General features: G+C 41.7%; 1 long non-coding RNA gene across 2 annotated transcripts in view; it reads right to left on the minus strand.

The window, feature by feature from the left end:
- Window positions 1-24,860, minus strand: part of LOC124139483 — an 86,398-nt gene extending 61,538 nt beyond the window's left edge. The window contains exon 1 of one of the 2 annotated variants that reach the window (XR_006861790.2): window positions 24,235-24,860. This is a non-coding gene — a long non-coding RNA (uncharacterized LOC124139483). The remainder of the gene's footprint in view (window positions 1-24,234) is intronic. The other variant, XR_006861789.2, reaches the window with a different exon arrangement.
- Between the last annotated feature and the right edge of the window lie 418 nt (window positions 24,861-25,278).

Here is a 25,278-nt window from a genome sequence, read left to right on the forward strand (position 1 = left end):
TTCGTACTTAACATTCACGCGTGTCAAGGTTGTTGGTTAAAGGGGAACTATAACCTCAAGGTTAGACAATCCCAGCAAGTTTAGTCACAGTTACTAAAGCATCACTTTGTCTTTTACTTCAACTGTATGGTATATGTCAATTTACGAGTTTTGTCCATTGTTTGTTTGTTGTTTAACGCCGAAATCAGCAATATTCCAGTTACGGCGGTCTGGAAATAATCGAGTCTGGACCGGACAATCCAGTGTAAGATGTCATGAGCATCGATCTACGCAATTGGGATACGACGACATGCATCAACCATGTCAGCAAGTCTGACCACCCGATCACCCGATCGCCTCTTACGACATGCATAATCACCTTTTACGGCAAGCATGGTCACTGAAGACCTATTCTAACCTGGATCTTCACGGGTATTAATTTACAAGTTTTGCCCTCATAGTACAACGACGTCACATACTAATTATAAAATCTAGAGAGAGACGGGGAAGGAGCACCATGTCATGGGATTTGTGGGAGTTCAGTAAATATACTACGTCAACTCGAGAGAAGAACAAGTCTCGATTATCCTCCGAAACAGATTTCATTGGGCGTAAACGGTTAGGTGAAATGGGGTTTAAAGTCGCGTCCAAGATTATTGCCCTTATATAGCGACGTGCATGCACTACTAGCTGTTTGTTCTAGTCCGGACGATTTTATAGAGCAAGCCCACTGAGATACCATGACGCAGTTTAACGTTTAACATGAATACTCCGAGCCGACCAGTCCTTGTTTTAGACCTTTAATGCGGGCGCCAGGCAGGGTAACAATAAGTACCATATTTAAACGTCTTTTGGTATGACGCGGCCAGGAATCGAACACCGAACCTTCCGTTCTCCGGCGGGACGCTCTACCATTAGATCACGGAGGCGGACAAGGCACAAAGCGGTGAAAATTATATGAATTGTTCACTGAAAATAGTGATGACACTGGGTTTTCGCGAAAAGGGTCACGGTTACGGGTCATTGAGATGATCCATTTCAGCGGCATTAGACGGGTACAGGAACCAATAATCATTGGTTCGAATCCCGGTTCGCCCCGACTATGATTCTAGGTTCGTAAGTGGTAAATGTCTGAGATCACTTCACTTCGGGCTTTCCTCCCACACCAAGCTGACACGACGTGATATAACTGGAATACTGTGTAAAGCGGCGTTATACCCAACTCACTCACACACACTCACTACCGTAATACTATTCATAAATGTATTAATGATAAGTCGATACATATAATACACGTCCCTGAAAGAGCTTCACGTGATATTGCCAATTATGCGCAATGCAACACCTGTGTTTCAAAGGTCAATAGATATTAGACATGAATAATATCTATCATGTGAAACTAACTACCATTGTAAGAGCTGTTTATCACGACATTATTTGGCTTTGATGCTCTACAGGCTATAGTTAGGGGTCACACCGCGGCGTAATGTATTGTGTTTGATGTCGTTGCTGCACACGAAACAAATTGTGTCTTACAATACAGCCTTGAGCTCGGGGCAACATGTTGTCATTATGCGCAACATCTTTAGATACGAAAGGGTCCTAACGTCATTACCAGCCGTTTGTTGATGCGGAACAAGGTGTATATAACCAAGTATATGTATGTCATGTCTGTGAAATGTGTTTCGTTAGTTAGTTAGTTTAACACCTTGTAAACAAATCACGGCGTTGAAATAGGCACTTACATAGCTGTGATGTATCAGAAACGTTGTCCTTTGATGGGAATTGCTTGTTTCTGTCACTGTGTCTGTTCCAAGTTTCACAATGATTGAACACACCAGTGCCTATTAAGTGGTATTTGTTTATCTTTATGTACCCCCTCACAGTAAAAAGATCAGATTGCCAACAAAATTAAAGCGACGAGAAAAAAACACATTTGGGTTATTGATCATGGAAGACATTAAACAAAACCCCTGTATTATGACGTCACGGTGACTACGTATAAGGTATTATTAATTATGCATTGGTTATTAATAAATGAGGGGCGGGTGGGTAGCCTTATAGTTAAAACACTGAGTCGTCACACCGAAAACACGTGTTCCATTCCCCGAGTGAACAATTGACTTGACTTTGCATGTGTTTCGGACGGGTGTCACTGATTGGGCAGGGGGTGCTCATCCGGTATCATCACTAATATATAGCAATTCATGATCACATGCTTATGATATCGTCGGAATCAATGGACTACGCTTTCAGCAGAGATTGTTTATATAATAATTCTGGAAGTGGTTTTCTCGCGTATATTTATAATGGATAAAACCCAAGTTTTTACCAACGGAACTTACCATGCAAAGCTAAGCAGCTGCTAAACACGTACTATTAGGCAGAAGCTGTAAACCGTCAACTTTTCATGTGAGTGAGTTGGCTTTAACGCTGTTTTGAACAGTATTCTTTTTACAAATGTGGCTACTTGTACTAATCCGACTAAAGCTGGTTTTATGGTGCCAGCCCACAGAGATACCATGCCCCAGTTTAACATGGATACCCCAATCACACACAGTATACTGACTCCTAGCCGACCAATCCTTGTTTTATCCGCAAGGCAGGGTAACAATAAGTCCCATCTCTTAACGCCTTTTGGTATGAAGAGGCTGGGGATCGATCCACCGACCTTCCTCTCTCAGGACAGACGATGCCATATGAGGATATAAAGGATAGATACGCGATGAATTTAAAAGAACAATTATGAGCGAAGCGTGATTTGTTTCACAAAAACATTTTTTTATCATGACGTCATTTGTTCGAACATACGCTCGCAACTTGATGACGCCGTAAATTTGACGACGTTATTTCTAAGAGGGAAGTGTCTAGTGAGTTGTTCGCCAAAGATGTAGCTGAGCAGCACAGATAAACGCAATGGCCGAACGATCGCATCCAAAAGTGGGCGAGATATGACAATCGATATTGGGAGAAAAGGTACAGATAGTATAAGTGAAAATTGTGGGAAATACCAAACTTAACTCCCCTGTTCATATAATGAACTCGTCCGAAATTGCCGAGATCGCATAAGTGTATTCAGGGAGTAATCATCATTTAAATACGGATAAATATTTTAAAATCTTGTACATTTTATTAACATCCTTGAAGAGGCTGTTTATAACGTTGATATCTCATATAAGAAATAAACGACTCGTGGTCGTGGTTTATCGTAAATATATTAAAGATACGTGGAATCTCGGGATACAGGAACTTAAAGTAGGGGTTGTGCTTGACTTTTCTCCAGATGTATATTACGACGCGTCATCATCTTGGAGACAAGCACAGATGCAGGTCCTAGACGCTTGGTGAAACAGGTGATGCAGGGCCTAGACGAGCGATGGCATTGTGTCAACAAACCAAGAATTATAATCAGGGAGAATCTGCTATTTGTGCCATTTGTGCCCGAAACCATACATAGACGATATCTATACATAAACCATATCTACACAATCGCCTCCTTACTTGAGCATTGTGTACATGACGGGACGGAGCTCCTTTCTCCCTGGGGTCAGTCTGGTACAGATTAATAATACATAAACAGTCCACTGCCTCAAGCTACACCGCGTTAAGTGACCACACTGACCTTCAGATAGAACCACAGAAGTCAAGGATAAACTACACATAAAAGCAGTAACTATACCACTACAAATAACAACCTCACAAGGCTTCTGTCCCTTTGGGCGTTCCATACACTGTAAGATGGTCCCCCACAGTGCCCTTATGGCAGTGTTGTGGATCTTGGTCTCTATGAGTACAGTACATCGTCTTTATCACATCCTCTTGAAAGGCCAAGCCCTCAAAGATGTCATTAACCATGATATATATGGACGTATCTTTAAGTCTTGTACGGCAAACATTGCCTTGAGTCGCTATAGTCCCTTTACACCGTGTTCAGCTGTTATACAATGTACTAAGTACTTCATTGCCTCTGGTCAGTATTGACTTCTTTAGGTTTCGGCGATGGTTGCTTGGAGAGATCACAACGTACAAATCTTCACCACAAAACACAAGGGGCGAAAGGGCTTCAATTTTCGTCTATAATCGGGCAATGTTTTTGGTAACTGTGATGATATCATAGCTTGGTAATGCAAATTCACTCAGAAAAACGCATTAGAAGTAACGGGAAGGAATCTTAAGTCAAAACACTTTTGAATTTTAGCATTAAGTATTCACGGAGTGCAAATCATCCCCTTTCCTTCAAACTATCTCTTATAAAATAAAGTTTCCAAATACCACGTATCAAAATGAATAATGTATTGAGACCTTCGTGATTATTATAAACTGTTCAAAATGGAAATCGTTCTGCGGAATCTCACAAAGGGGAGACATGGGTGGTCCAGTCGCTTAAGGCGGCGTAATTCGCTGTGCAGTTGCGTCCCTTTGGCATGCCAGAATCCTCTGCGCATGATCACGTGTTAAGATTACTCAGCAACAAACTCGTGGTAAACGTCCAAGACGTGCATCACTTCGGGCTTCGTCCAATGGTGAATTATGTTCAAAGCGGCGTTAAACCGGGTTCACTCACTCATACATGTGTATCTTGATATGAATAAACAACTCAAATGCGCATGCGTTAAAACATAATGTCCCCTCGGCATGATGATACGATCGGTTCGCGATCTGTGATCGTAATGAAATTGGGCTCCTTTCGCAATGCGTTGAGGCCACATATGGATCTTGAAGGTGTCTCGGCTAGACGACCCGACTGCGATAATTTGTTGGTTTGTTTGTTGTTTAACGCTGCACTCAGCAATATTCCAGTTACATGACCGCGGTCTATAAATAATCGAGTCTGGACCCGACAATCCAGTCATTGACATCATGAGCATCGATCCAAACAATTGGGATACGATGACATGCATCAACCAAGTCAGCGAGCCAGACCACCCGATCCCGTTAGTCGACTCTTACGACAAGCATAGTCGCCTTTTACGGCAAGCATGGGTTGCGGAAGACCTATTCTACCCCGGATCGGATTGTGATAAAGGAATGGCGTGGATGTAATGCTGCAATTTCTCTTCTCAACACAGAACATCTTGTTCTGGGTCACCTTCAATAGTGTCTTTTTATTGATGTTACATTGATCGCGTATACCTTTGTGTGGAGTCAACACATTAAACACAATAAGCTTTTCCTCGTTAGAGCGTGTTCAGGTTGGGACCTGTTCCTGGCTATTTGAACACAAGCATCAGTTGCTGTGAACAAAAGAGCCTAGATGCGGACATTTTTTCACACCAAATAAAGTTTATCGTACGCATTTAAAAGTGGAAAATGTAATTAAAACGGGCGTTACTTCTCAATTTGAAAAGTCGAGTCGTAAAATTGAAAGAACGAGTTTGTCTCGGCGTGAATCGGCGGGAATGCAATTTGTGTTCTTCGGTTGTTAGATATGAAAAATGCGAACCCAAATAAACATCAGAGCTTCTTAAACACTTAATTAATCTTTATTATCGTATCCGATAATGAAAATACATATTTCAATCTAAAGACACTAATCTACATTAAGATACATACCTTTGAGTTAGCATCCGAAAGTCATTAGTGTGGGTATGGCCTAAAATGCCAATGTTAACGATAAACCTGATCAATACGAGTATGAACTCAAAACAAGCCAGGTGTGTAAGTCTTCTTATACCCAGTATGTCTTATCAGACCAGGAATAAACCTCATTCTTGAGAAATTGCAGAAAAATTTGATTACAAGTCATTTCCTTATAAATACGCCGCAAGGTATCTCCGTGGACCGTGTTGGGTTTGTATCGTCCACATATGTTCTTACTTCAACAACAAACCTTTGAACCTTTTGTCCGCTGGGTGGCGCAACATGTTACATCCGGGCATCGTGATCCAACATGGCTGTATAATTGTTTCCACCAGATGATTACTTCCAACCATGGGTAGTACTCTATGATCACACGGACGCAATTTACGATGCATTGAAATTACTTCACAGTGGCACGTTTCCACGTCTTTGTAAAGTCCCAGTTTTTAACCTATGGTTCCTGGTGGCAGCGTACCCTAGTGGCCAGGGCCAGATTGTACTACAACTTGGTTTACACCACAGCAGACTACAAAAAATGTTAATAACAGATAAAGAAAAGCATAAATAAATAAAATGGAAAAAAAATATGTAAACGCGCGCACTTAAAGTAGGAAAGAAAATGAAACAGTAGAATAAAAGAATACAGTAAACAACGGTTATAACGAACTCAAAGGGACCACTTATTTTAGTTCGTTATAACCGTTGTTCGTTATAAACATATATACAACATATGGACGGCAAATGGCCGGGACAAAAAAAACCTGTTCGTTATAGGCTCCAGTTCGTTATAAGAGTTTTCGTTATAAACGTATACTACTGTATATTATTGGATTAAACAACCAATCCAGACCAGACATATGTTTTTGTTTCTTTCCCTATTTCTCCAGATCCCACTTTTTTCTGCCTACTTAACATTTCGGGGAAATACAAATAAACTGAAATTAAAATTACAGCTTTTTTAAATAAATACCTTCGCCCAAAAGGCCTGAATCCATTACCTGTAGCCACTGTAGTTAAAAAATTCCGTTTTATATTAAGAGAAAACAACCCCCTGGTTATTTTCCTTTAACTCGGACAAGTTAATCTGTTTTTTCATAGCAGATTGATCATATATAAAGCTTGACCTTGTGATTTGAAACATGTAAGACATTAACATTGTTTGTGCATGGTAAACACTGAAAGTATTATTAGAAACTACGTTTATGAAATGTATGGGGGATTGTTATGAACAGCTGCTGCCAATGACATGTAGTCTATACCGACATAAACACAGCGTTGGTTTATATGTGTACTTGTATGCTGCCAACCTCGCATTGTTATTGCAACAGCTGGTTCATTAATGTAGTTGAATAGCACAGGGTTTTATTGTTGAAACGATGCGCGGAAATTCCCTATCTCTCGCTTTGATGTGTTTTATGTTTCATTGTCTCAAAGGATCTATTAATATCTGCGGATCACAAGTGAGAAAACAATAAAACCATTTCGCCAAGCAGAATCATACGTTTTCAAATAAGAGCGGGAAAAAAGATACTTCTTAACGAAGACTGCCAGGCTTCGAAAGTCATGTAACAATATTGGTCAACCAATCACATATCAGTGTTAACTCAATGTGATTTTAATAACGAAATAATTTACAGTTAGAAATTGTCCCCTCTCACCTTTCCGGAACAGGTATACCGCTAATCGCGGCCTTGGAAGTAATGGGAGGTAAGCGGCACTATTCCGTCTAACATTAGGCATTGCTTCATGTTGCAGTTATAACCAGTTATTTACATAGAGTAAGTATTACTTTCTTCCTTACAATTATGCCTGGTTAATGCCATTCTTCACCCTGGCATTGTGTATTATGGGAGGTAAGCAGATATATTTCGCTGTAACAAAACAGTAAAATTAATACATAAGCTAATAGGATCAGCAGCCTTGACTGCAGGTCACTACATAATAGAGTTGGCATAGCAAGCTACTGTATTGAAATACACGTAAACACATTGCACCACCTCACCCGGGTTGGTGCACAAGGACCAGTACAAATAATTACTTATCTTTATGCTATTAGTGACGCCTGTATACGCCAGAGGCCATCATTATGTCCATACGTAACGACGGTATACGACAGTTTCCTAACGACGGTAATTATTTCATATATACATGTATCCCGATATTCCTGAATTGATTTTATACGATATTTTTGTTTCACGTTTAACGCCATACTCAGCAAAGTCCATCTACGTGACGTTGGTCTGTAAATAATCGAGTCCGGACAAGAAAATCCAGTGAATGACATCATGAACATTGATCCACCTAATTGGGATACGATGCTCACTCCCCTATGCATGTGTATCTTGATATTAATAAACAACTCAAATGCGCATGCGTTAAAATATAATGTCCCCTTGGCATGATGATACGATCGGTTCGCGATCTGTGAGCGCAATGAAATTGGGTTTCTTTCGAAATGCGTTGAGGCCACATATGGATCGTGAAGGTGTCTCGGCTAGACGACCCGACTGCGATAATTTGTTAGTTTGTTTGTTTGTTGTTTAACGCCGCACTCAGCAATATTCCAGCTATATGACCGCTGTCTATAAATAATCGAGTCTGGACCAGACAATCCAGTGATTGACATCATGAGCATCGATCCAAACAATTGGGATACGATGACATGGATCAACCAAGTCAGCGAGCATAACCACCCGATCTCGTTAGTCGCCTCTTACGACAAGCATCGTTGCCTTTTACGGTAAGCTTGGGTTGCTGAAGACTTATTCTACCCCTAAAATCTACTGATTTGAACAAGATGCGCTGTCACCATACTGAGATACAATGCCGCAGTTGAGCATAAATATTCCACTCAGACACAGTAAAAACAATTTGCACATTTATATTGCGACAAATCCACACCCAAAAGCAAAGCGCAACAATATTACCCCGTCACGGGATCAGTGTCAACTCGATACTCATCGGGGTGTCGGGGGTGCACTAATCATCCAATTATCTCTGGCCATTATTCTAAACACACGTGCCCACACATTTGCATGATAAAACGGAATATGTCACACTTATTTCGTAAATGTCTGGATTCCCAAACAGCAGTGTTGACCTTAAACACCGTTGAGCATGACGCGAGTATATCTTCAAGTCGATAGTATATGCTACGTATTCTACGTATTATGCGAGCTACGTAAATATTTAAAAAAACCTGATACAGGCGAAGTGATCTTACATCGTAAGTTTCCAAGATTACACCTAGTATCTAACCATATTATTTGTCCCTTGGAGAGTTTGCACAACTAAAAGCGGCAAAACACCTTCCATAGTTAGAAGAAATCTCCATAATGCGAGTGTTTATGATACACTACCAAATTGTGATGATGCCATATGTTCGCCAAAAGGTGAGCGTGTCCTGTAGCACCGCTGACACCCGTCACAAACACATGCACAGGCAAACCACTTGTTCACCTGCACAAACACAGGAACTTATTGTAAAACATAGAAAATTGCAACAGACACCATGTTTGCCACCTGAAGCGTCAAATTTGGAAATGTCCTCCACATGTCTACCATAACACATTTTGGAAGCTTGGAAAACGTCACGGTCGCAAACGTTGGGACGCTTGTTTTGACTAATAGCTCACAAAAACGTCCCAAGCTGGAGATCGAGGCACGACGTTTTCGAACACCGGTTGCAATTGACAGGCAACATACCCTTGTTTCAGCATAATGTTGACATGAAACGGAAACGGGTTATTAATAAAGACGTTTAATACCTCTTGCTACACGTGGTACTAAGACCAGGGATCCTTTCCTCAAAGCAATCGTAGCGCTACGACAGTCGTAAGTCTATGTCAAAGTATAGTACTTACGATCACCTTAGCGCTACGATCGCTTTGTGGAACGGGTCCTTGATGTGAAATTAGTCACTGTGTATTTAATATATTTTTACATTTCACATACTTTTAGGGCAGTTGAAATCAAACGTACGTAAGCAGGATCCAAGCTTCGTTTACGACCATGCTGCAAAGATTACTTAGATCAACACCTACTAAAGATAAAGCATGTTTCTGGGAGCCCATGTCTTGATGATGAAGTATAATTGTAGGAACTACTTTCCCAGAACTTCTATTGAGCCCTTTTTATACTGAGCCTATGGTCGGATATGTATGGTGTGGGCATATGTGATGCCTTATTAATCTCAATGACATCTTTATGGATGCGTTCCCGGAATATGACCTTTCCGCAATGGCATAAAATATTCATGGTTTTACGAACGCCCAAACACTAATGCACGAGCCTAAAGTAGTGCTGATTTATGAGGATTCTGTGCTTGATTAAAGGATTTACTCTACACTATGGCCGTCTCTGTATTATACACCATACCAGGAAACTGTTCGATGCTTTTCTCTTGGTTCGTTTGTTGAATTTCATCTCACAATTTCACCAATTTGCAGATGATAAGCGAGGCATAATGACTTCAGATCACCCTACTTTCCAGATTAAAATTACTTCTGAAAGGATTGGAGAATCAGACTCAACAACGAGATCTGAATTCCTCATCCGATTGGTTATACTCAGCGTTCTGTCGCTACAAAGAACATAGACTAAGCAACAATTTGCTCTGTTCGCGTTAGGAGGGCGGTTGAGGAGCTAAGTGGATGAAGAGTTCGTTAGTCACACTGATGAGTCGGGTTCCATTCCCCACATGGGTATCATGTGAAGCCCATTTCTTGTGTCCCCGGCCGTGATATTACTGGACTATATCTAATAGGAGAGGATAACGGATTATCAGTAATCCGATTTCAGCTTGGCTTTCAAAGGGTAAGATTTGGTAAGACTATAAAAGCGGGTAAACACGCTCGTAAAACTAAGTTTGTTCAGGGATAAGTTTATAGTTGATGACTTGCTTGTGTTTGCTACAATAACAGTGGCAAGTCACAGACATAGCCAAACAAAAGGTTATTATGCGGAAACGCATTATCATCCATGCATTATGCATAGATCGCAGTCGTACCATCGTAATGCTATCCCGCAGTGAAATGTCTATTATATATGGGGACAGGGAATTGATCATCGATGTTGTTGAGGTATTCGTATTTGTGTCACTACTACGTGAAAACATAGCGTCGAAACAAAATGTAAGCAACAATACTGACACGTATTCTCATCATTATCCAAACTAGCATCATTGAACATCTGAGACCTACCAGATTATTACGATGATAATCATGATATCATCATAATAACTAAAACAATGTAACTACTACTCACACCCACCAACACCACCATGATGATCATCATACTTATGTACCAGCGGAAAGTAATTACAGGCTTTCACAATAGTACCCATAGAGAGGATCAAACACTGGTCCTCTTCGTGCCAGTGTCAACTATCCATTACACTACCCCCATCACACTGTAATGACAGTAATATGAGTGACTCATCATCTATAGTAGCATGCACTGGATATCCATGAAGTACCTGTAGTTCAGACCAGTCAATATCCTCAAGGCACGTTCAGCAATACAACTACTTTATTGCAACATATCGCACTGACAAAGGCGTTCACTTGTCATGATCTAGTCATCACAAATGGCCAAATGCTATTTAGTACGGCAGAAACACAACAGCTTATCATCATCACTCTTCCGAAACACCATATGTTAATTATTGAAGAGCTGGGGAATAATGGCTTCTGTCTTGCATCACCGGACCCGCAGTTAACTGACTATAAAAGTCCAGTTTCCACCCTTGCCGAACAAGGCTGGTATTATGGAGTTATATTTTGGATGGACTAACGAGTCTATGCATAGTCCAATCACAATAACGCAACGAAATCGAAATCCGGTTCGTAAATTGTCATGCAGATTTCGCTCGATTACATGATTTGCAAAGCATGTGCACCGCGAACTTGTTGTCAACAGATATTTTCCAAATCTTGCCATGTTTTTAATCAAGGTGATCACCTGATTAGATGCACTTCTTGATGTAAGACCCGTTTATCACAATACAGATCTTGATCGCCGATCAGATCGTCTTGACTGGGCGCCGCCATTTTGTTTGATACGAGAGGTAGTATCTGATTGGCCCCATATGAGAGGCATAGAAGGGACATAACGCGTAATAGCCACTGTTTTGCGCTACGATTGAGGCCAGGAATTCCAGCCTAGTTCGGGAAGGGTGGAAACTGGACTTTTAAAGTCAGTTAACTTCCTTGTCTCGGGAAGATGATCCGATTGCTGTGTATACATGTGAACATATATTTGTTGTTGGAGAACATACACTTTGTTTGTTTTTTTGTCTCACGCCGCAGTCATAAATATTCATCACACCGGGAGGTAAATAAGAAACGACGAGCAATCAATGGATGGCTTTAAGAACATTTTGATTCTGCAGTTAAATGTGAGTGAGTGAATGTTGTTTAATATTACAATCCACAATATTCCAACTATATGCTTGGCTGCCTGAACAAAATCTGGAACACAGGTGATCGATAGGTGAGCAACGATTCGGAGTACGATGACACGCAATCAACCAAATCGCCGAGCTTGACCACCCAATCGATCGCCTCAACAAGCTGTATTTCTTGGTACCTATTCCATCCCGGGTCTCACTCGTCAGACTTGCTATTCAGTCCATGCCACGAATTAAGTAAGTACAGAATCTGATAATACCCATGCTCATACGTCCTTGCAAATAAATGCTCGCTTGGTCTATAATAATATAAGGACGAATAATCAGTCTCACCAATTGGAAAATATAAGACACACTGTTGTCCATTGTTGACTGAAAACTAACATTTGAATAAAATGCATGTAATCTGCAAGTGAAAGGAGAGCAGTTTTTTTACATTATATTTGTGACAAACAAAACATTAAAACCATCAATTCGAAATAAATCCAAACAATACTGACCACTTATTAACTTACACACACCCATTTTGATTAGTATAACAACCTTACCATGCTAACAGACCAGTGTGTTCAGATCAATACTTGATGAAAAGATATATTCATATGGTTTTGATCGGAACACATTTCAAATGCATTCCTGATATTTGACGGATTGATTATTGAATAATGACATGATCAAGACAGTATACTAAAGTAAAGAAATGGTAAGGAAAGCTGGGCGGAGCTCTTCACATTACAAGATTCTTTAAAGCTTCATTATATATTCTATCATGGTCTTGCTGCATGCGTATTGATGCATCGATCCTCATCCCTGCATCCTCCCATAGACACATGAATGTGTACGATAGAACGTTCTACTGTGCTTATGAATTATTAAGACATACAGCACTGACAAAACACATTCAAATACGTTTTCACGAAGCGGTGATCTTGTAAACATGCTATAAAATGATGTTTCAGGTTTCAGGTTTCAGACACGTATTCCAGTTCAGAATACTTTGCATCTTTTAGTAAGAATAATAAAATGGTATAAAATTATAGATGAAGCCGTAATCAATATTATTAAACAATCAGTTGCATCCTTGGAAAAGTGTAGGGAATTATTACCATCAGTTAGGAAACGTGTTATTGGGAAAGATATCCACTGCACGCAAAATACATTTTCAAACTATGGTTGTACATATCACTATGGATTTTCATGGCTGAATAAGAACAACCCCATTAGTCGAAGGAGATTACATATACATCCATAGGTCCTTGTCTGATGAGATAGGTAGGTCCTTGTCTGATGAGATCAGTAGGTCCTTGTCTGATGAGATCGGTAGGCCCTTGTATGATGAGATCAGTAGGTCCATGTCTGATGAGATCAGTAGGTCCTTGTCTGATGAGATCAGTAGGTCCTTGTCTGATGAGATCGGTAGGCCCTTGTATGATGAGATCAGTAGGTCCATGTCTGATGAGATCGGTAGGTCCATGTCTGATGAGATCGGTAGGTCCTTGTCTGGTGAGATCGGTAGGTCCTTGTCTGATAAGATCGGTAGGTCCATGTCTGATGAGATCGGTAGGTCCATGTCTGATGAGATCAGTAGGTCCTTGTCTGATGAGATCAGTAGGTCCTTGTCTGATGAGATCGATAGGTTCATGTCTGATGAGATCAGTAGGTCCTTGTCTGATGAGATCGATAGGTTCATGTCTGATGAGATAAGTAGGTCCCTTTATGATAAGATCGGTAGGTCAATGTCTGATAAGATCGGTAGGTCGATGTCTGATGAGATCGGGAGATCCTTTTATGATCAGAGAGAGAGAGAGAGAGAGAGAGAGAGAGAGAGAGAGAGAGAGAGAGAGAGAGAGACACACACACACACGTGCATGCACGGTGCTACATAAGGCAATAACCTTGCACGTGACATTAAACCCCATTTCATTCAGAAAGTGAAATGTAAACATGAGACATGTATTATGAGACTGTTAACGCCCCATTCCCGATTGCTGTAAACACGGGACTAACATAGAAAAGTACATTCGGAAGACTGTTCACTAAAACATCTATTCATAATATATTGTTGATGCCAAAAGAAGAAGCTGCTATTTTTAGGTTACATGAAAAGTCTTGACGAACAGCATAATTTGAATGCATACCTGCTGTGCTCACATAACGACCACGCCACTTCCTGGTCCAGGGCGAGGTCTACTGGTTATTGCGCATCCTATTTCATCCTCTACAATCCCATTTGACTTTGGGCTCACATTTTAAGACGCACTACACAGACCTCACAATTATTGCCATTGTCTAAGCAATGCCATATTACGCCCCAGCGCATCTCGTCCCGAGTAAATGCATTACGGTATTGGTGATTTCACAGCTATAGTCCAGTAGGATCCAGACACTGCTAAATGAGGATGCTGACGAGTGCTTTGAATGAAACCGCTAAAATATACCACACAGAGTGAGTGGATGAGTTAGGATTTCAGTCCGCCTTTAGCAATAAGCTGGCAACATTACGACGGAGGAGACTAAGAATGGTCTTCACAAATTGTACCTTAGTGGGCAATGAAACTCGCGCTTTGGCGTGACGAGACGAGACAACGCTTATATAATAAAGGCCAAATTTAAGGAGCATACTGATTTTTTAAAATGACCAAAACAAAGTGCTTGTTTAATCCTTTTCAGGTGAAAGTAACTATGATTTTTTTTTCGTGTACAAGAACGACCTCGCTGAAAACATCAACCCATTCTGATCATGACCTTCGTGTCTTTTACCATCCACGCTAACGAATCTGCGAAATAATATATTGGAAGTAATAGCTTTTGCAATCACAGTCCAATGGAGATTAAATAGCATCCAATATACCACATCCTCGGAGGATCAACCGAGTAAAGATAATTAGATCCTAAGGTCTAAAGGTTCGCCGACGACAGGGGACAATCAATTGGTATTCAACAGCTCCAGTATCAGCAGCCGCAACTCCAACACGGTCATGAAAGATGCGGATACACTTGTAGTAACACGGGGTCATGGGGGACCCCGTTGGTTGGACAGATGCCGCCCGGGACACTTGCTGCTGTCACAATGTTGGTTAAATTGATATCGATTTCTTCAACATTTGTCTTGATTTGAAGACGCTTCGACACTTAAACAGTAGCGTGTGATGAAATATTTAGGTGTTCTTTGTTTGGGTCCCTTCTACTGTTTGCAGTTGGTATAATGTATAATCACTGGTATTAATTACCAATTGATAAACTGGGAATTGTGGCGTTGTTTTATAGCAATCTGTTGCAGATGTGCTACGTTGTTCTTGAGCAACTCCAAGACGGTGTACAATAGTTGGCCCGCGGGACAAGAACGCAACCTTCACCTATCAGTCAGGTATGCTGCGGGGCAATGTTTCACGAATTGACAGAAATCAATATGAAATAGCCTAAGTGAATGGTTAATTTACAACCATTCTTGTCAGCGGAATTTAAAATAAGCATACGACGAAAATCAATAGAATTACAACAAGCACAAGAGCAACATAGTACCGACATGCATGCTCGCACTTAAAGGTAATATTGGTAAAATCAATAACAATACACTAGTGGTTCACAAGAGGCTCAAATGATAGCAGCGAGTGAGAACAGAGTTTTGACCTACATAAGATAGCCCCGGACCACTTCTCTGCGGAAGTTGAACACGATCTACAACTCCGGGATTATAGATTATACACGATTGATTACATGTGATGATCCGGCATTGTCAGTAGGTCTTTCGGCTATAGAATTTGTGTGAGTGAATGAGTGCGCGCGTGCGCGTGTGTGTGTGATTGGGGAGAAACTAATCTTGCCTACTTGATGTTTCTTAATGTATGACTAAACTTCGATCGCACGTGCACTATGAAAGAATTGATATAGTATTACGCCGCTTTTACCAACATTCCAGCAATTATTGTATTATACATTTATATACCGCAGGTATCCAGGTGAGGTACTAGTACCTGCTCAAATGCGGTTTTATTTGTTCCCAAACCAGTGGATCCGTGTGCATTCCAGTTATCATTCTAAACTCCATGAGGATTATAAGCCCAAGCTGCCTACGGGCGCTAGAGGGTGTTTACTTCCACCTCACATATCAGGTACCTTTTCCCTGCTTAGTGAACAGAGGCACATTTGAACTAAATCACTTGCCCAGGGTCACCACGCGGTCTGGTCCTATACCATCGACGAGTGGCTTCTTTTGAGTGCACAGGGTGTCTGTACTGCACACTAGGGGTAGCAATATCACGGCGGGGGACACCAGAAATGGGCTTCACACATTGTACCCATGTTGGGAGTGGGGTGTTGTCTTCGGCGTGACAAGCCAAAGCTTTAACCACTCAGCTACCCCACCGTCCAGCTTGTGCAATGTGGACTTCAGACATACCAGTACAATGTCTGAAAATAACTGTTCTTGAATGTTAGTCCAGTAAATGATAATGTCGTGTTCTTTTATCCGTAAAACTGCTTCGATCATGTTAGTAAATTTGGTTCGAACTGGACACTGTGCTTCAGTGCGCTGGTATCGATTCGGGATCGAAGGTACACTGATCCAGCCAGGCGATAAACCTTTGTTTGTCGATCGATGCATCTTCCCGAGGCAAGGGAGTTAACTGACTATAAAAGTCCATTTTCGACCTTTGCCGAACTAGGATGGTATTATGGAGTTATTTTGGCTGGACTAACGAGTCTATGCATAGTCCAGTCACAATCACGCAACGAAATCGAAATCCGGTTCTAAACTGTCATGCAGATTTCGGTCGATTTCAGTATTTACAAAGCATGTGCACCACCAACTCGGTGTCAACAGACATTTTCCAAATCTTTCCATGTTTATAATCAAGGGGATCACGTGATTTGATGCACTTCGCGATGTATGGCCCGTTTTATCACAATATAGATTTTGATTATCAATCAGATCGTCTTGACTGAGCGCCGTCATTTTGTTTGAAGCAAATGCAAGTGATACGAGAGATGGAATCTGATTGTCCATAGTAGAGACATAGAAGGGACATAACTCGTAATAGCCACTGGTCGAGCCCAGGAATTACAGCCTTGTTCGGCAAGGGTGGAAACTGGACTTTTAAAGTCAGTTAACTCTCTTGCCTCGGGAAGATGCGATTGATACGGTCATATATACTGAGTCAAATTAAAAACTTCACATTTTTAAAAGTAATCCCATATATGATATACAACGGACAAATGTATCAGAGAAGGTAATTTTTAATCATTAATGTCCAAAGAAGGATTTTAATTAACGGTGGTAACCATAATTTGTTCCAAGCACCTACGGTATTCGGTAACAACATCAACAGTTTAAATCATAAGTCCCAAGCACGAGAATCTGATGGCACACAAGTTCAGTAGCGTGTATGGCCACCATGTGCGTTGACAACTGCCACACAACGCCTCCGCATGGACCTTGTGATGCTTTTGAACACATGATTGGGAAGACGACGCCATTGTTGCTGTAAAATGGTGCCAAGATCTTGCAAATTCTGTGGTTGGTTCTGGAGAGTGCGCAGACTTCTACCAAGAGCATCCCAGACGTGTTCGATGGGATTGAGGTCAGGAGACCTTGACGGCCAGTCCATGACGTTGACTCCCGCATTCTGAAGGAAATTCCTTGTCAAAATTGCTGTGTGGGGTCTGGCATTGTCGTATTGGAAGATCAAACCGGGTCCATGTGCTGCCATAAAAGGCAGAAGTTCTGGTGCCAGTACCTGGTCGCGGTAAGCAGCAGCGTTGAGGTTGCCACGGATGACAAGAAGCCTGGAACGTGCATTGCCACAGAAATCACCCCACACCATCACACTTCCGCCTCGAAATCTGTCAACTTCCTGTACACAGCACTGGGCGTAACGTTCATGACGGCGCCTTCACACCCTCGCCCTACCATCAGCAAATCGAAGATTAAGTCGGGATTCATCACTGAAGACGACTTGATTCCAATTCCTCTGAGTCCATCGTAAGTGTCGCTGTGCCCACAATTGACGTTGACGTCTGTGTAATTGAGTCAGAATCGGCCCGCAGTATGGCCGTCGTGCTTGAAGGTGAGCAGTTATCAGACGGTTTCGAACAGTTTGCGCACTACCCCTAAACGGTTCATTTCTGGTTGATGTAGCCGTCAAAAATCGGTTACGGAGGTGACGTAAGACAATCTGACGATCCTCTGCATGTGACGTCACACGTGGTCGACCTGGCCGAGGGCGATCAGCGGTGGTACCCGTTTGCTGTAGGCGCGTCTGTAAATCATAAACAGTCCGTCGACTACAACCCATCGTCCTTGCGACTTCAGCTACGGACGTTCCCGTCTGCAACATGCCGATGGCATGTTCACGTTGCACATTTGAAAGGCGTGGCATGACAAATGGCCGTAAAGACTTTTGCTTTCTTGTGTTTTTCTTTTTTTGTTAATGACTGCTAAAGTATGGCTGGAAACACGTGCGGTATTATGGCCACTTGACCAGTTGCACGTGAAAAACCACTTTTGCCACTATAGTGCTGTGCACATGATTTTGATCGATTCACCTGCACAGAAACGGGTGTTATCTGAAGACAATACGTGGCCATTACTGTTTATATACACAATAAGGGCCAACAATGATAACTGGTCAAAATGTTAAAATTTTAGGATTGTGAAGTTTTTAATTTGGTTCAGTATATCAATGAACATGTGTTATGGATGATCGTCTGTCCACTAATACCCAAAGCAATAACACCAAAAGTTTACAATAAGTTTTTTGGATAACAACTTCTGCATTATATGTGCACAACATCTCCAATGCCACTCAACCCCAAAAAGTACAAGAATTTGGACCTTACTAAGGAACTGTTATCCCAAATATAACACTGGTTGCATTTGACCACTTCTAAATGGAATTGTGTATTGAGAACAAGAAGTAGCCCTGAAACGTTGTGTACGTACAATGAAAAGGTTGTTATCCACAACATTCCTTGCAATGATAACTTGCAACTTCTAAACGCCTATGAATCCTCCTACACAGGTAAGAGTTCTACACGCCAGGAAACGTTTTATCGCAATCTCATTTCTTTGTAGACAGGGACAAATTTGCCGTGTCACGCCACACTTAGCAATGACGGTGATCTGTAAATAATTGAGTCTGGGCTAGCCAGTGATTGACATCATGAGCATCGATCCACGCAATGACATGCAGTCAACCAAATCACTTAACCTGACCACCCGATCCTTTTAGTCGCATATTACGACAAGCATCGGTTGCTGGCGACCTAAATGCTTACCCGGTATGGACTAAGGGCGGACGTGGGCGACAGGTAGACCTACATTGTATCTGTACCCAAACCAAAATTTCGCTGTGCAGAGTTACACCCCTTTGTTGTGCTTGTCGTGGGTTTGAATCCCAGATTCACCCACATTATAAATCTTGGTCCGTCAACACCGTACCCATGCGCTTGGGTTTCAGCAAAGTAGTAAACTTCTCCATCCCACAATACGCTGACACACTTTTATATTATTAAAATACAATTTTGTTGTGTTTTTCTTCCGTCCCTCCACATATGTGTTTCAGTCTAGTAATGGTGTCTGTAGTGTTACGCAAAACGAATTTTAGCAGCAAGTAGTAACACACTGGCAAATAAGTATGTCACAGATGTCTAATGAGCTCCACTGTTACATTGATGTTTCTGGCTCACCGTAGATTGGAAACAAAGCTAACATTAATAGCACGCTGTTTACTTCTCACAAGAAGACGTCATTAAGCCAGCCTAACCAGGCTGTACTGTTACAAATTGAATTTTTATCAATATGTCATTACTTGGCAGAGAACGTTTCAGACAATGCAATTAGGAACATGTCATCCATACTATTCGCCCAACTGGTAAGACCCGCCTGAGCTGGGCTCAGTTCATAAGATGAATCCTGATATACCCAGATACAGTGTACATGGACCCGTGAAGATTCCGGGGTAGAATAGATCTTCAGCAACCCATGCTTGCCGTAAAAGGTGACTATGCTTGTCGTAAAAGGCGACTAACGGGATCGGGTGGTCAGGCTCGCTGACTTGGTTGATGCATGTCATCGATCCCAATTGCGTGGATCGATTGTCATTATATTAATCGCTGGATTGTCTGGTCCAGACTCGATTATTTACAGACCGCCGTCATATAGCTGGAATATTGCTGAGTGCGGCGTAAACAACAAACCAACCAACCAACCAGTGAACATGAGGAGTTCTGATGGTACAGATGGTACGGTTATCCCTGTTCGTTTAATTATAATTTAATATTTTGTTTTACGCCCCACTTATCAATATTCCAGATATATGACGGCGACCTGTAAATAGTCGCGTCAGGACCAGACAATCCACTGATCTACGATCTACGCAATAGGGTGACGGATGCACGCAGCCAACCAAGTTGGTTGGTTGGTTTGTTGTCTGACGCCGCACTCAGCAATATTCCAGCTATATGACGGCGGTCTGTAAATAACTGAGTCTGGACCAGACAATCCAATGATTGACATCATGAGCATCGATCCTCGCAATGTGGGATCGATGACATGCATCGACCAAGTCAGCGAGCCTGACCACCCGATCCCGTTAGTCGCCTTTTACTACAGACATAGTCGCGTTTTACGGCAACCATGGATTGCTGAAGATCTATTCCACCCCGGATCTTCACAAGTCCAGCCAACCAAGTGACCAAGCCTGACCACCGGATCCGTTACGTCGCCCCTTACGACCAGTCTAGGCTCCTGGGGACCTATTCTAACCGGGGATCACCAGTTGGATCATTTTCTTATAAATAAGAATTCACTGCTGAAAGCAGAAATATTGTACGATTCAAGCCATATCGCACGCGTCTGTATATAATTCATTATCACTATCACTATGATACCAGGTGTTCGCGAAAAGGTGAGCGAATCTTGTGCGCTCATAGCCAAATAACAAATTGTGTATACCACCCATATAGATGTTGGAAAATATAAATAATTGAAATATGGGTAGTACTGTATATACATGTATATACCTTTTGCTGAAATGGAGGCAAGGGTTGCCCAGTCGTCTCGGATGCGGCAATTCGCTGTGCAGAGTTGCGCCCCTTAGGTGTGCCAGAAACCGGTGTTCGTGGGTGTGAATCTCAGATTCGCCCTGATTATGTTTCTAGGTATGTCAGCACCTTCCGCATGATCGTGTGTGTAACTAAAGTGGTAACGTCTAAGACCTGCATCATTTCGGGATTTCCTCCAACATCAATCTGACACACACGTAAGAGGTTACTAACGGGATCGGGTGATCAAGCTCGCTGACTTGGTTGATGCATGTCATCGTATCCCGGTTGCGTGGATGGATGCTCATGATGGCAATCACTGGATGTCTGTTCCAGACTAGATTATTTATAGACCGCCGTCATATAGATGGAATATTGAGTGCGGCGTAAAACAACAAACAAACAAACAAAAGATTAACAACATATGTACGTTGTATATTGTTGGCTATGCCCCCTTGGTTTCCCATGCTCATGAGACATGGCAAATTGCAGACAAATTAAGTGAAAGCCCAGATAAGGCTGACTTATTTCCGGCGGTAGTCTTTTCGTACGGAGAGAGACGACAGCTGCCGAAAGACAACGACTGGTGTTGTTATATTACACAACGCAAATTCTGCAATATGTCACCATGAATTTGCCAGCTCAGCGCCATTCGTATCGCCGCGAGGCACAACGTCGTCGTGAGGATTATCCAAGTTATCTCGTGGCATCTAGACAGTTTGGGTCATGGCGGGTGCACCGGTGAGAAATGGCGGAAATATTACACGACCAGAATATGCGCATGAGCGGCTGAATCACTGAGGGGGTATGCCGCGTTGGCTTTTTGAGCAATCTTACAGTCAACGTATATCATGGCGGTTACAAAACATAGCTTCACAGAAAGCAGCATTGTGGATTGAATTATTTAGCGAACTAACAGTTAATCACAATAAACCAATACACGTCTCATTTATGCTAAAAACATTTTATAAATATATTGATGTTTATTGCTCGTGTACAAGTTTACTTATTGACAATGAAAGGGTAAACATTAAATTCCCCTTGTATCGGGATTTTTTGACAATTGTAAACGTTTTTGTAGAAGGGCGAAGAGACTTCAATAGGATTTCAAGGGGTGGATTGGAAGATTTCTTAAGTGAGTAGTTTGTTCAGAAATATGCCCAAAATGAATATTTTTGGGGCAGTGGTAAAAAATGAATATATTTGTTTGTTGGATACAGATAGGGAAAAAATAGCTTGTTCAAAAAAACAATGACACCACAACCACCCTCCCCCCACACAACAAATGGATATGCTCCTTTACTATAATAAAGTAAATGGCCATGTACGCCTTAACCCCAATGTATATATCCTACACTTAATCACCAATGTGTACATACTGGATACTGGATGTGTATATTATTGATATGGAGAAGAAAGATACTCTCGTAAATATGTAAACGTGAAAGCGCCAGTCATAGATACCTTGTCGACAGATCAGCTATTCCTGTCTCTGCCCTCCGGCACTGGTAAGGCTTCCTGTAACTGACATTTTTACTCTAAACTAAGAATAAAACTATGACGTCATTCATTGGCCCCATATGGATAATCAAGAGGTTATTGTGATATGACTTGGGTAATATTTGGCCTGGGCAGGTGTAGGGTTTTCTTTAGTGGGTCGAATTGGTTCGGATTGTAAAGGTTTCATGTAGTCTGTACTCGGTTGAATGATTCTTTGTAAGAATTGTTTAAAGCGTAGGCTTAAAAAAACATGCCTGTCGGACAAGATCACTGAGAAGAAGACAGATAGATACGACTGGGCATGGAGTGATACGTTACGAAGGCTCAGTTTAACATGCCTGGATTCGGCTACTGTCGAGTCGAAAGGACATGAATTGATTCTGACATTATAAAACACCTAAACTGGCTCAAGGATATAGGTAAAAGCTCACAAGACGTGCAATTACACGAACCGGAACGATAACGCAGAGGGCTCTTCAAGACACGTGCGTTAACAGTAGCAATGCTGTAAGCTCTCAAAGACATTATAGTTAGCACTGTGTCCGTAATGGTGTCATTTTACGCTCTTTAAACAATGTATGTTAACGCTCACTGTATGTAAACGCTCACTGTTGCACCCGTGAAGATACGGGATAGAATAGGTCTCCAGCAACCCATGCTTGCCGTAAATGGCGACTATCCTTGTCGTAAAAGGCGACTAACGGGATCGGGTGGTCAGGCTCGCTGACTTGGTTGATGCACGATCATCGATCCCAAATGCGTGGATCGATGCTCATGATATCAATCACTGGATTGTCTGGTACAGACTCGATTATTTACAGACCGCCGTCATATAGCTGGAATATTGCTGAGTGCGGCGTTAAACAACAAACCAACCAAACCAACCAACGCTCACTGTTGCAATGATGACATTGAAAGCTATTCAAAAACGTATATGTCAGTATTAAATGTCGCAATGACATCGTCGCAGGCTCTTCAAAAAACGTATATTAACTCTTACTGTCGTAATGATATGATTAAGCTAGCGCTGGACTGCTAGATGCCGGTTCTCGTGTACAACTCCCATTTCAACATATCAGCCTTCTTTGTCAAGACATGCACTAGTGATTTTCCCATTACAAAATGATAATTGCACAACACTCTGCATGCCATATTTTATCAAAAAAAGTAATACCATGACACATTGGTTGATGTCGATGTGTAACATCCGCTTGATAATGAGGACAAAATACAATTTGCAGAAAAGAGATCATATTTTGAATTCGGCCACGAAACGAGGCGTTATCCAACAACAATGAAACATATAGCCCAGCACAGCTCGATATTGTTGAGACCAAGCCAGCGTGTCAACTCATGTGTTGTTTCCACGATTCAATCAACTAAGTGACCCATGCTGTGTATATGAGAATAAACAAGTATAAAGTTCAATAACCATAGCAATACGCACGAGCGATGTTGATATCACGTAAAACATGGAAACGAATCTGGAATACATATACGTACATAATTCTCAAGATCTGTATGTGATTTGACACACGTGCTTCACAAATAACATAGCCTAATATAACAGAAGGTTTAACATCAGGCAACAATTAAAAGCGTGTCGTATAACACTGAGACACACTCAACATGTACACACACCTGTGTACTGACGATTACATAAACATGAAGCATAGTTATTGATAAATATATGTGTATTATATTATACAACAATGTTAACATACCTGTATGATTTCATTCAGATTTCGAACGACGAAGGGCACAGGGTAACTGTTCCAAGAAAGTCTTTGCCTCGGATCCAGGTTATGACCTGTGAGCTTTATCACTCAGTTGACATCAGACAGGGCGTTTGCTTCCCCGAGTTATAAATTTCACTGTTTGCATTTGTCCTTCTTGGGCCTGTGTATATGGGCCGCGTCCTAAATTCTCACCGCAGAAAACAGATCCGATCGACCCCTCGTGCACACCCGACACACCTTTGCCTGGCCCGGGAAACGGAAGGGAATCACGCGACCACAAAAAAAGCCGGATACCCTTTTGGGTTATAACAATTTTAGAAACGCAGTCATGCATCAAATACTACCCTACACATATATATACACTACATGGCATAGTCGTAAACCACGGTGTAATGTTTACATGGGCTCCAAGACCACATCAGTTATCTCCCTTATGTACTAATACATACTTATCGCTTGTCTCCTTGTTCATTTAGGTTCTGCATCGGCCTCGGTCACCTGATATGACGTCATGAGATTTTACGTAGTCAAGAGCGCGGCTGTATATATGGGTCATTGTTACGCTTCGGGTGACCATGTCACGGACAAAACGAAATATCAGAAAAGGACCGGCGTTGCCTGTCAGAAGGAGTGTAGCGTGACCACCGCCAGTTGTCACGCGAGCAGACGACACTTGAGAGCAGCATGAATAGGGGTAGTCAACAGATGTTTATGTTGATTACAAATGGTATAGAATTTGCTCACATTGAGATTTGCTGCCGAGATCGTGTGTTTAAGAACTTCAATTGCTGGCGTGTGTTTTGCTTAGGTTGCACCAGTTTCTCAGTATATACGATACTTGGGAAATCAATAATTCATTGAGGTTGCGAGAAAGCAATATGTCTGAAATCGCGTGCAGTCTAAGGGAATCGCGATGTAATTCAAGTACCTTACCTCGGAAAAGAGAAATATAACCAATTGTGAAGGTTCAATTCAATCCGATAAGGCTGTACTAAAGATAATTATATTCTTTCTTCATAATGGTATCAC

The sequence above is a fragment of the Haliotis rufescens genome, unplaced genomic scaffold (assembly GCF_023055435.1).
Source record: "Haliotis rufescens isolate VD_foot unplaced genomic scaffold, xgHalRufe1.0.p SCAF_1, whole genome shotgun sequence".
Classification (NCBI taxonomy): domain Eukaryota; kingdom Metazoa; phylum Mollusca; class Gastropoda; order Lepetellida; family Haliotidae; genus Haliotis; species Haliotis rufescens.